This window comes from Carlito syrichta, unplaced genomic scaffold (assembly GCF_000164805.1).
Source record: "Carlito syrichta isolate Samal-C Ts95f unplaced genomic scaffold, Tarsius_syrichta-2.0.1 Scaffold316293, whole genome shotgun sequence".
NCBI classification, from domain to species: domain Eukaryota; kingdom Metazoa; phylum Chordata; class Mammalia; order Primates; family Tarsiidae; genus Carlito; species Carlito syrichta.
Window position 1 is genome coordinate 34,681 of NW_007260389.1, and position 11,870 is coordinate 46,550.

Consider the following 11,870-nt stretch of genomic DNA (forward strand, 5'->3'; position numbering starts at 1 on the left):
CTGGGCAACAGAGTGAGACTCCAACTCAAAAAAAAAAAAGGAAGAAAGAGGAGAAGGGGGAGAGAGATGTGGAGGGGTAAGGAGAGGGGAAGGGAGAGGAGGAGGGGGAGGAGGAGGAGATGAGATCACTGGAGGAGAAGAGCGGGGAGGAGGAGAAGGAGAAGAAGAAAGCACTGATAAGAAAAAAATCATTAAAAAAAAGAAAAAATCATGAAGGGTGATTAGCTCGATCAGACATTAAAATATACTATAAAACCTTTATAATTAAAACAGTACAGGCCAGGTATGGTGGCTCACACCTGTAATCTCAGTGCTTTGGGAAGTCAAGGTGGGAGGATCACCTGAAGCCCGGAGTTCAAGACCAGCCTGGGCAACACAGTGAGACCTCATCTTTAAAATAAAAAAAAATAAAATAAATTGGCTAGGCTCAGTGGCTCAGCCTGTAATCCCAGCACTTTGGGAGGCCGAGGTGAGTGGATTGCCTGAGCCCGCGGGTTCAAGAGCTGCCTGGGCAACTTGGTGAGACCTCATCTCTATAATAAATCAAAAATTAGCCTGGTGTGATAGCTCGCCTATAGTTCCGGCTACTGGACGGCTGAGGCGGAAAGATCATCTGAGCTCAGCAGGTCAACGTTGGAGTGGCCGTGAGCGTGCATGCCACTGCACTCCAGCCTGGGCGACAGAGTGAGACTCCAACTCAAAAATAAAAACAAAATTAACTGGGCATGGTAATTCATACCTACAATGCCAGCACTTTGAGAAATCAAGGTAGAAAGATCACTCAAGATCAGCTTGGACAACAAAGTAAGACCCTGCCTCTACAAAAACCTTTTTCTTTTTTCTTTTTGAGGCAGAGTTCATTCTGTTGCTCAGGCTGGACTGCAGTGGCACAATCATGGCTAACGGCAGCCTCGACCTCCTGGGCTCAGACGATCCTTCGGCCTTAGCCTCTCAAGTAGCTGAGACCACAGGAACAAGCCATTACACCTAGCTAATTTTTAAATGTTTTGTAGAGATGAGTTCTCACTATGTTGCCCAGGCTAGTCTCAAACACCTAGGCCCAAGCAATCCTATCGCCTTAGCTAAAAATTGTTTCAATTAACTATGTGTTGCAGTGTACACCTGTAGCCCTAGCTACTCAGGAGGTTGAGGCAGGAGGATCACTTGAGCCCAGGAGGTTGAGACTCAAGTGAGCCATGATTGTGCCACTGCACTTCAGCCTAGGTAACAAACTAAAAAAAAGGTTGACTGAAAAACTGAAAGAAAATATTTGTAGACAAAGAGTAAGATTTTAGTACAGAAAGGATTCTTTCTTTTTTTTTTTCTGAGTGGAAGTCTCACTCTGTCACCCAGGCTGGAGTGCAGTAGCATGCTCACGGCGACCACCTAGCCTCAACCTGCTAGGCTCAGGTGATCTTCTGCCTCAGCCTTCCAAGAAGCTAGAACCACAAGCGTGTACCACTATGCCCAACTAAAGAAAGGATTCTTAAAAATGGAAGAAAAAAGGACCAAAACTAAACAGAAAAATGAGGGGAAAATGAAGAAGTGTATGAAAAAATGTTCAAACTCACTCATAATTAGAGAAATTCAAATAAAAGCAACACTGGGTTGGGTTCGGTGGCTCAGCCTGTAATCCCAGCACTTTGGGAGGCCGAAGCGAGTAGATTGCCTGAGCCCACGGTTTCGAGGCCCACCCAGGTAACTTGGTGAGACCTTGTCTCTACAATAAATAAAAAATTAGCTGGGCATGGTCATGTGTGTCTGTAGTTCTGACTACTTGGAAAGCTGAGGCAGAAGGATCGCAGAAGCCTAGCAGGTGGAGACTGCAGTGGCCGAGAGCGTGCCACTGTGCTCCAGTCTGGGCGACAGAGTGAGACTCCAACTCAAAAAAAACACAAAACACTGAGATATATTTCTCATGATCAGCGTGCGCAAATCTTACAATGTGAAAACACATTGCTAGCAAGGCTGTGGGAAAACAGGCACTCTCACAATTTGTATAATCCTTCCAGAGGGAATTTTGGCAAGATCTAACAAAACTACATAAACCTTTCAGTAAATTCACCTCTAGAAATCTATCTTGAAGATATACCTCCAATAATATGAAAAAAATACCTATATCCATATAAAACATTACTTATTGAGGCATTTTTGTAATTGCAAAATATTGGAAACAATCTAAATTCCCATAAATAGGAGAGGTTGAATAAACTATGGTATGCTCAAACAATGGAGTACCATGGAGCCATAAAAAAGAATGAGGAAGATATGAAGTAATTTCCAGGAACTAATGTTAAATGGAAAAAAGGAAAGCACAAAAGAGTATCTATACTGTGTTATCCTTTATATAAGAAAGAAGGGAATATTTAAAAAATACAATTCATTGGTGCAGAAGGAATACAGGAAGGATAAACCGGAAGCTAAAGAGAAGACAGTTGGCCCTCCACATTCATGGGTTCCACATCCGTGGATTCAACCAACTACAGACAGGAAATATTCAGAAAAAAACACTGTGTCTGTACTAAGCATTTAGATTTATTATTCCCTGAACAATATAGTATAACAACTACTTACATAGTACTTACACTGCATTAGGTATTATAATTAACCTAGAGACAATTTAAAGCATATGGGAAGATGTGCATAGGTCATATGCAAATAGCACGCCATTTTATTCAAGGGACTTGAGCATCCTTAGATTTTGGTATCCATGGGAGATCTGGAAACCAATTCACCACAGATACTGAGTTATCTAGGGTAAGAGGGAAAGGGCTAGAAAGAAAAGAGCAGGAATCAGGGTAGAATAATGCTGCTCTGATCTGTCTTTTTGTATAGCTGACTCTTAGAATCACAGTAATATTTCACATTCCCCTCACATACCTTCAAAATACACAAACAGTTAAAATCAAACAAGATGTGGGAGAATCCAAAATGAAAACAAACACTAACCAATAAACCTAACTCCATTACAAATTAATAAAATAACCACTGAAGGACCATATGAGGGGAGAAGAACTAACCTAATAACTACAAAAACCAGTAACTTGGCAGAATACTATAAGGCTATAGACAAAAAGAACTGTATGTAAATGTTATAAACAAATCAGTATGTGTATTTCTTTTATTTTCTTTTTGAGTTGGATTCTCACTCTGTCACCCAGGCTGGAGTACGGTGGCATGTTCACAGTCACCACAGCCTCGCCCTGCTGAGCTCAGGTGATCCTTCCACCTCAGTCTTCCAAGTAGCTGGAACTACAGGCACGTGCCACCATGCCTAGCTAATTTTTTTTTTTTAATTTTATTGTAGAGATGAGGTCTCACCAAGTTGCCTAAGCTGGTCTCAAACCCTGGGCTCAGGCAATCCTCTTACCTTGGTCTCCTAAAGTGCTGGGATTATAGGTGTGAGCCACCACACCTGGCCCAGTATGTATATTTCTTACAGGGTTATTTCTTTTCTTTTTTTTGAGTTGGAGTCTCACTCTGTCGCCCAGACTGGAGTGCAGCCTCGCCTGCTGGGCTCCGGCGATACTTCCGCCTCAGCCTTTCAAATAGCCGGAATTACAGGCATGCGCTACCACGCCCGGCTGATTTTTTGATTTATTGTAGAGATGAGGTCTCGCCACCCAGGCGGGTCTCGAACCTGCGGGCTCAGGCAATCCACTCACCTCAGCCTCCCAAAGGCGTGGGATTACAGGCTGAGCCACCGAGCCCGGCTAGGGTTATTTCTTACAGCAATTCTGAAACTATTTTATGTGCATAATAGAATTTAACAAATAAGCAAATATATTGCAGATAATGAAATGATTTAGAGAAATGTAATAAATAAGAAAAAAGGAGAGACTAAAAGGAAGCCTATAGTGTTGGTCTGGAATCAGTGTAACAGTATAGATCATAAAAGGTATTGAGATCAGAAGTATCAGTATAAACACAAAGACAGGCAGGGCATGGTGGCTCATGCCTATAATTCCAACACTTTGGGAGGCTGAAGCAAGAGAATTGGTTGAGGTTGGGAGTTTGAGACAAGCCTGGGCAACATAGTGAGATCTCTACAAAAAATTTTAAAAATTAGCCAGGTGCAGTGGCGCAACTGTAGCCCAACTACTTGGGAAGCTTAAGTACGAGGATCACCTAAGTCCAGAAGACCGAGGCTGCTATGAGCTGTGATTGTGCCACTGCACTCCAGCCTGGGCAACGGAGTGAGACCTCAACTCAAAAATAAAATAAAACAAACATGAAGATAAAGAAATATAGATGTGTGCTAATATGTGGATTAGTACACATATGTGTATTTTATAGCTCTATTTGCTAAGGGGGCCTGGAAACAATGATTCTCTAGTAACAAAAAGCATACCCAACACCCAGCTCTCAGTTCCTAAACAGCATTCTCCAATAAAATAAACCAGGAATCCTTGAAGAAGTAGCTGAATTCAGAGTTGAGACAGAGAAAATACAAGGGGGAGCCTAGAATATCTTGTGGTATCAGAAAGAAAGGGAATGCTCAAAAACAGATAGTGGCCTGTCAAAAAACACAGGAGCCAACCTGAATGAGTTCCTAATGGTCAAAGTTAGAAAAATTAAAGCAACAAACTAATGGTTTTATCAGATACACATATTTTTGAGGTGAAAATCAAGTAATATACGTTTAACCACAGTATAGAATTCAGCAGTATTTAATGCATTTACAATGTTGTAAAATCACCACCTCTCTAGTTTCAGGGTTTTTTTCCCATCATCCAAAAAGAATACCGAGGACTCATTATTCTCCTTTCCTCTTTTCCCCATCCCCTAGCAGTCACTAATTTGTTTTCTGATTCTATGGATTTGTCTATTCTGGTTATTTCATTTAAAATAAATCATATAAACCAGGCTCGGTGGCTCAGCCTGTAATCCCGCGCCTTTGGGAGGCTGAGGTGAGTGGATTGCCTGAGCCCGCGGGTTCGAGACCCACCCGGGCAACTTGGCAGACCTCATCTCTACAATAAATAAAAAAATTAGCCAGGCGTGGTAGCGCGCACCTGTAGTTCTGGCTACTTGGAAAGATCGCCGGAGCCCAGCAGGCGAGGCTGCGGTGGCCGGGAGTGGCCACTGCACTCCAGTCTGGGCAACAGAGTGAGACTCCAACTCAAAAAATAAATAAATAAAATAAAATAAATCATACAACATGTGATCTTTTATGTCCAGCTTTTTGCACTTAGGAATGCTTTTGAGTTTTATCCAAGATGTAGCAAGTATCGTACTCAACCTGCTGGGTTCAGGTGATCTTTCTACCTCAGCCTTCCAAGTAGCTGAAACCACAGGTGCATGCCACCATGCCCAGCTAATTTGTTTGATTTATTGTAGAGATGATGTCTCACCAAGTTGCCCATGCTGGTCTTGAGCCCATGGGCTCAGGAAGTCCCCTCACTTCCACCTCCCAAAGTGCTGGGATTACAGGCGTGAGCCATTGCACCTGGCTACTTTATATTTTTTTTAAGTGTGGGGGACAATTATTCAGGGTTAGATATACAAATAGTACTTAATTACATTTTATGGTTGAATAAAATTCCATTCTATGAATATATCACAATTTGTTTATCTATTCATTTGTTAATGGACATTTGGGTTTTCACCTTTTGGCTACAGCGAATAGTGCTGCTATGAACATTCATAAACAAGTATTTGTTTGACTATCTGTTTTGAATTCTGTTGGGCATATATCTTCTGGAGTGAAATTACTATCATGGGGTAATTTTATGTTTAACTTTTTGAGGAACTTCCAAACTGTTTTCCACAGTGGTTGTACCCTTTATTTTCTCACCAGCAATGCATAAATGTTCTATTATCCTTTTTTTAAAATTGTAGCCATGCTAGTGGGTGTGAAATGGTACCATCACACACAAATCACTGTGGTTTTTGCATTTCCTTAATAAACCATGATGTTGGCCAGGCACGGTGGCTCAGCCTGTAATCCCAGCACTTTGGGAGGTTAAGGTGAGAGGATTGTCCAAGCCCAGGGGTTTAAGACCAGCCTGGGCAACTTGGTGAGACTTCATCTCTACAATAAATCAAAAAATTAGACAGGCATGGTGGCATGTGCCTATAGTTCCAGCTACTTGGAAGACTGAGGCGGAAGGATCACCTGAACCTAGCAGGTTGAGGCCGCAGTGGCCGGGAGCGTGCCACTGCACTCCAGCCTGGGCGACAGAGTGAGACTTCGACTCAAAAAAAACCCCAAAAAACAAAAATCAAAAACAAACAGTGATGCTGAGCATCTTTTCACATGTTTATTGACCATGTGTATATCTTATTTAGAGAAATGTCTATTTAAGTACTTTGACCATTTTTTAATTGGGTTGCACTCTCTTTTTGTTGGTGAGCTTTTTAAGTTCTTTATATATTCTGGATACTCAGTCCATATCAAACATATGATCTGCCAATATTTTCTTCCATTTTGTGGGTTATCTCTTTACTTTCTTGCTGGTTTCCTCTGAAGCACAAAAGTTTTCCATTTTCATGTTAATCCCATTTACCTGTTTTTTGTTGTTGTTGTTGTTGCTCATGCTATTGGTGTCAAATCTATGAATGCAATGACAAACTGAGGTTCTCAAGATCACCTATGTTTTCCTCTAACAGCTCTTGTGTTTCGGTTGTCGACCCATTTTGAGTTGATTTTTATATATGGAGTGAGGTAGAAATTCCACTTCGTTCTTTTGCAAGTGGCTATCCAATTGTCCCTGCACCATCTGTTGAATAGACTATTCTTTCTGCCTTCAATGGCTCCAGCATCCTTGAAAATCAGTTGGCCACAGTATTGAATTTTAATCCATTGAATAAAATTCATATTTATGAAACCATACTAATAAAAGAAAATAATAAAAATCAATCAATCAATCAAGGAGAAAGGATGACAGCTCTTCCCTGCATTAGAATTATAGTTAACAAATGCAGAAATACTGTCTGGGCACTAGAGTGAGACACCGACTCAAAAAAAAAAAGTAGAAATAAGGTGGGAAATAGGGAACCACCATTTAGGTGGTAATTGTTGCAGACAAGATCTACTGAAAAATGCTAAAAAATCAGTGTGCAAAAATCTGAGAAAAAACAGACTTGCATAATTTCAAAGTATCTTCCCCAAGATACTTACTAACTATGAAAGGTAAAAACTTTACAGTGATGAAACCTGGCAGCTACCAACTTAACCAAGCATTCAAGCAATCAGCATCACCACTGATAAAATGCAGCAACATCACGAACCCCTGGATATGGTGCACTGAGGACACAATGTGCATTTTTGTCAAAATGTATAATTCAGTCCAATCATGAGAAAACATGGCAAACTATATTGAGGTGCATTGGACAAAAATGACTTTAAAAGTCATAAATGATGAGACGAGGCTGAGAAAGTGTTTCAGACTAGAGAAGATTGAGAGATATAACAACAAAATATAACGTGGGACCTAGCAAAAAAATTGCTTTAGCAGAAAAACACAAAATTCTAATAAGGTCTGTAGTTTAGATAATAATGTTGCATAAATGTTCATTTTTTTGTTTTTTGGCTTTTTTTTAGTTTGAGTCTCACTCTGTTACCCAGGCTGGAGTGCAGTGGCACGCTCACAGCCACTGCAGTCTCGACCTGCTGGGCTCAGGCGATCCTTCCACCTCAGCCTTTCAATAGCTGCAACTACAGGCACATGCTACCATGCCTGGCTAATTTTTTTAATTTGTTGTAGAGACGAGGTCTCGCCAAATTGCCCAGGCTGGTCACAAACCCCTGGGCTCAGGCAATCCTCAGTTTCAGGCCTGATCCACTGCACCCAGCATTTTTGTTCTTGATAATTGTACTACAGTTAAGTAAAATGTTAACATTAGCAGAAGTGGGGTGAGGAATACAAGAAAACTACTGTTTTGCCAACTTTTCTGTAAATCTAAAATTAATTCAAAATGAAATGTTTTTTTAATGGAGATAAAATCATCTGTTATTACAATGGCTTAAAAAATAGCCCTTTCTGCCTCCGCTGCCGCCATGGCACCCGTGAAAAAGCTTGTGACGAAGGGGGGCAAAAAAAAAAAAAAAAAAAAGAAGCACGTTCTGAAGTTCACTCTTGATTGCAACCACCCTGTAGAAGATGGAATCATGGATGCAGCCAATTTTGAGCAGTTTTTGCAAGAGAGGATCAAAGTGAACGGAAAAGCTGGGAATCTCGGTGGAGGAGTTGTGACTATTGAAAGGAGCAAGAACAAGATCACTGTGACTTCCGAGGTGCCTTTTTCCAAAAGGTATGTGAAATATCTCACCAAAAAATATCTGAAGAAGAATAATCTACGTGATTGGTTGCACATAGTTGCTAACAGCAAAGAGAGTTACGAGTTACGTTACTTCCAAATTAACCAGGATGAAGAAGAGGAGGAAGATGAGGATTAAAATTCATTTATCTTCAATATTTTGTATGAGTTCTTGAATAAAACTTGGGAACCAAAAAATAAAATAAAATAAAATAAACATAGTCTGGGTGCGGTAGCTCATGCTTATAATCCCAGCACTTTGGGAAGTGGAGGTGAGAGGATTACCTGATCTCAGGGGTTCAAGACCAGCCTGAGCAACATGGAAAACCTCATCTCTACAATAAATCAAAAAATTCAGCCAGGCGTGGTAGCACATGCCTGTGGTTCCAGCTACATGGAAGGCTGAGGCGGAAGGATCACCTGAGCCCAGCAAGTCTAGGCTGCAGAGGCTGAGAGCATGCCACTGCACTCCAATCATAGTGAGACTCCAACTCAAAAACAAAAAAACAAATGCGCTAGTCTCAGGATGGCTCATGCCTGTAATCCCAGCACTTTGGGAGGCTGAGGTGGGCAAATCGCTAGAGGCCGGAAATTCTAAGTCTGGGTAACATAGGAAGACCTTGTCTCTACAAAAAATAAAAAATTAACCAGGCACAGTGGCACACATCTGTAGTCTCAGCTACTAAGAAGGCTTAGGCAGGAGGATCCTGAGTCCAGGAGGTCGAGGCTGCGGTGAGCCATGATCATGCCACTGCACTACAGCCTGGGAGATGGAGTGAGACTCTAACTCAAAAATAAAAATAAAATGAAATAAAATAAACATGCAATTTTTAAAAATAGTTCTATGGGTTTTAATATGAAATACAACAACCATTTGCCTCTAATTTTCATTAAATCAAGTTTCTTTTCTTTTTTATTTTGAGTTGGAATATCACTGTCCCCCAGACTGGAGTGCGGTGGCCGCTCCCGGCCACTGCAGCCTTGACCTGCTAGGCTCCGGCGATCCTTTCGCCTCAGCCTTCCACGTAGCTGGAATTACAGGCATGCACTACCACGCATGGCTGATTTTTTTGATTTATTGTAGAGATGAGGTCTCGCCAAGTTGCCTAGGCGGGTCTCGAACCCACAGGCTCAGGCAATCCACTCACCTCAGCCTCCCAAAGCGTGGGATTACAGGCTGAGCCACCGAGCCCGGCTTAAATCAAGTTTCTTAATTATGATGCTCAAATAGTCAATGTTATTATTAGATTTTTTGGCCGCTTAATCTTACTTTGAAATATATTAAAACTAATTATGGCCCAAGTACAGTGGCTCTTTGGGAGGCCAAAGCAGGAGGATTGCTTGAGCCCAAGAGTTCAAGACCAGCCTGGGCAACATAATGAGATCCTTTCACTATTAAAAAAAAAAAATCAAAATATTAGCCTGGTATGATGGAACATGACTATATTCTCAATTCCTTGGGAGGCTGAGGCTGAAGGGATCGCCTGAATCCTGGAGGTTGAGGCTGTGGTGAGTTGTGAGTGTGCCACTGCACTCCAGCATGGGTAACGGAGTGAGACCCAGGCTCAAAACAAACAAACAAATTTAAAAACCTAATTATGAAGCCGGCTCGGTGGCTCAGCTTGTAATCTTGCGCATTTGGGAGGTTGAGGTGAGTGGACTGCCTGAGCCTGTGGGTTTGAGACCCGCCTGGGCAAGGAGACCTCATCTCTACAATAAATCAAAAAATCAGCCAGGCATGGTAGCGCAAGCCTGTAATTCCGGCTACTTGGAAGGCTGAGGCGGAAGGATCGCCGGAGCCCAGCAGGTCGAGGCTGCGGTGGCCGGGAGCGGCCACTGCACTCCAGTCTGGGCGACAGAGTGAGACTCCAACTCAAAAAAAAAACCACCTAATTATGATGATGTATCAATTTCTCCTTCTAGCTGTGCTAACTTTTATTTTCTATATTTCAAAGACATCTTGTTAGTCAAATTGTTTGAATTCTCAAAAACAAAGCAAAACAAACAAAACTAAGCAGCACTTCACAGTGAGATAACACTGCACACCAATCAGAATGGCTACTATTAAAAGATTGAGACCACCAATAAGTGTTGGTAAAGATGCACTGTAACTGGACTCTCATATTTGCTTGGTGGGGTCATAAAATGGTACACATGCTTTGAAAAATGTCTAGCAGGCAACCCCCTTGGGTTCCCTCCCACTGTGGGAGCTTTTCTGTCCTCTCAATAAATCCTGCTTTCTCAGAAAAAAAGAAAAATGTCCAGCAATTTCTAGAAAGCTGAACATACACTTGCCCTCTGTCCAAGCAATTCTACGCCTGGGTGTTGTCAAAGAGAAAAAAAAGTAAATGTCACAAAAAGATCTGTACACAAATGCTTGTAGAAGCTCTATTTATAACAGACAAAAACTGGAAGCAAGCCAAGTTCCTATCAGTAGAAGAATGGATAAACAAACTGGAAGCAGTGGCTCACACCTATAATCCCAGCACTTTGGGAGGTGGAGACTAGAGGACTGCCTGAGCCCAGGGGTTTGAGACCAGCCTGGGCAACATGGCAAGATCTCGTCTCTACAATAAATAAAAAATTAGCCAGGCGTGGTAGCACGTGCCTGTAGTTCCAGCTACCTGGAAGGCTGAGGAGGAAGGCTCGTCCCCAGCAGATCAACACTGGGGTGGCCGTGAGAGTGCCACTGCACTCCAGCCTGGACAACAGTGAGACTTTGACTTAAAAAAAAAAAAAAAGAATGGATAAAAAAAATGTTGCACATTCACACACAAAAACTACCAATGATAAAAAGGTGCTGTTCTTCCAATGGATCAGCCCAACTGCTCTGTCTGTGGAGCAGCCTATTCTCTATCATTTCAGTAAATGTACTTTTTTTTCCAACTGATACCCCAGAGATGCCTGAGGGCTGCTCTGCCTGTGTGGAGAGGCAGAGCATTTCCCCACTTCTCCATTTCTTTCTTTATTTTTTTATTTTTTATTTTTTTGAGTTGGAGTCTCACTCTGTTGCCCAGACTGGAGTGCAGTGGCCGCTCCCGGCCACCGTAGCCTCGACTTGCTGGGCTCCGGCTATCCTTCCGCCTCAGCCTGCCAAGTAGCTGGAATTACAGGCACGCGCTACCACGCCCAGCTGATTTTTTGATTTAGTATAGAGATGAGGTCTTGCTGCCCAGGCGGGTCTCGAACCCACGGGCTCAGGCAATCCACTCGCCTCAGCCTCCCAAAGTGCTGGGATTACAGGCCAAGTCGCTGAGCCCGGCCCACGTCTCCATTTTTTTTAGTAAACTTACTTCTCGTCTCCTCCTTACAGCTTGTGCTTAAAGTTGTTCCTGCAAAAAGCCAAGAACCCACGTGGCTTCTCAGGCAAAACCCTGATTCTGGTGCTCACCTGCATCACCTATCTTAGGTTTTAGCTTGTCCTGTAAAATGTGGTAGATGCTGCTTTTGCTGCTCTATAGTATCTCTTTATCTTTGATCTCATAAATGTCCTGTATGTACTTAAAGTTTCTCTTCCCTGAGTGATGTATCCACTATTTATATTAAATGACTCATTCTAAGGGTGATCCCCATTATGGCTAAACTAGCTTTTTTTTTTTTTTTTTTTG

At 42.1% G+C, this 11,870-nt stretch overlaps 1 protein-coding gene and 1 pseudogene across 4 annotated transcripts in view; one reads left to right on the forward strand and one right to left on the reverse strand.

Annotated features, from left to right (window-relative positions):
* The window catches only part of PIGU (phosphatidylinositol glycan anchor biosynthesis class U), a 118,717-nt gene that overhangs the window by 34,011 nt on the left and 72,836 nt on the right, over positions 1-11,870 (reverse strand). The window lies entirely within an intron of this gene.
* On the forward strand, positions 7,985-8,460 carry LOC103276665 (annotated as a pseudogene). The gene has a single exon (XR_505385.2). The product of XR_505385.2 is annotated as a 60S ribosomal protein L22 pseudogene (transcript).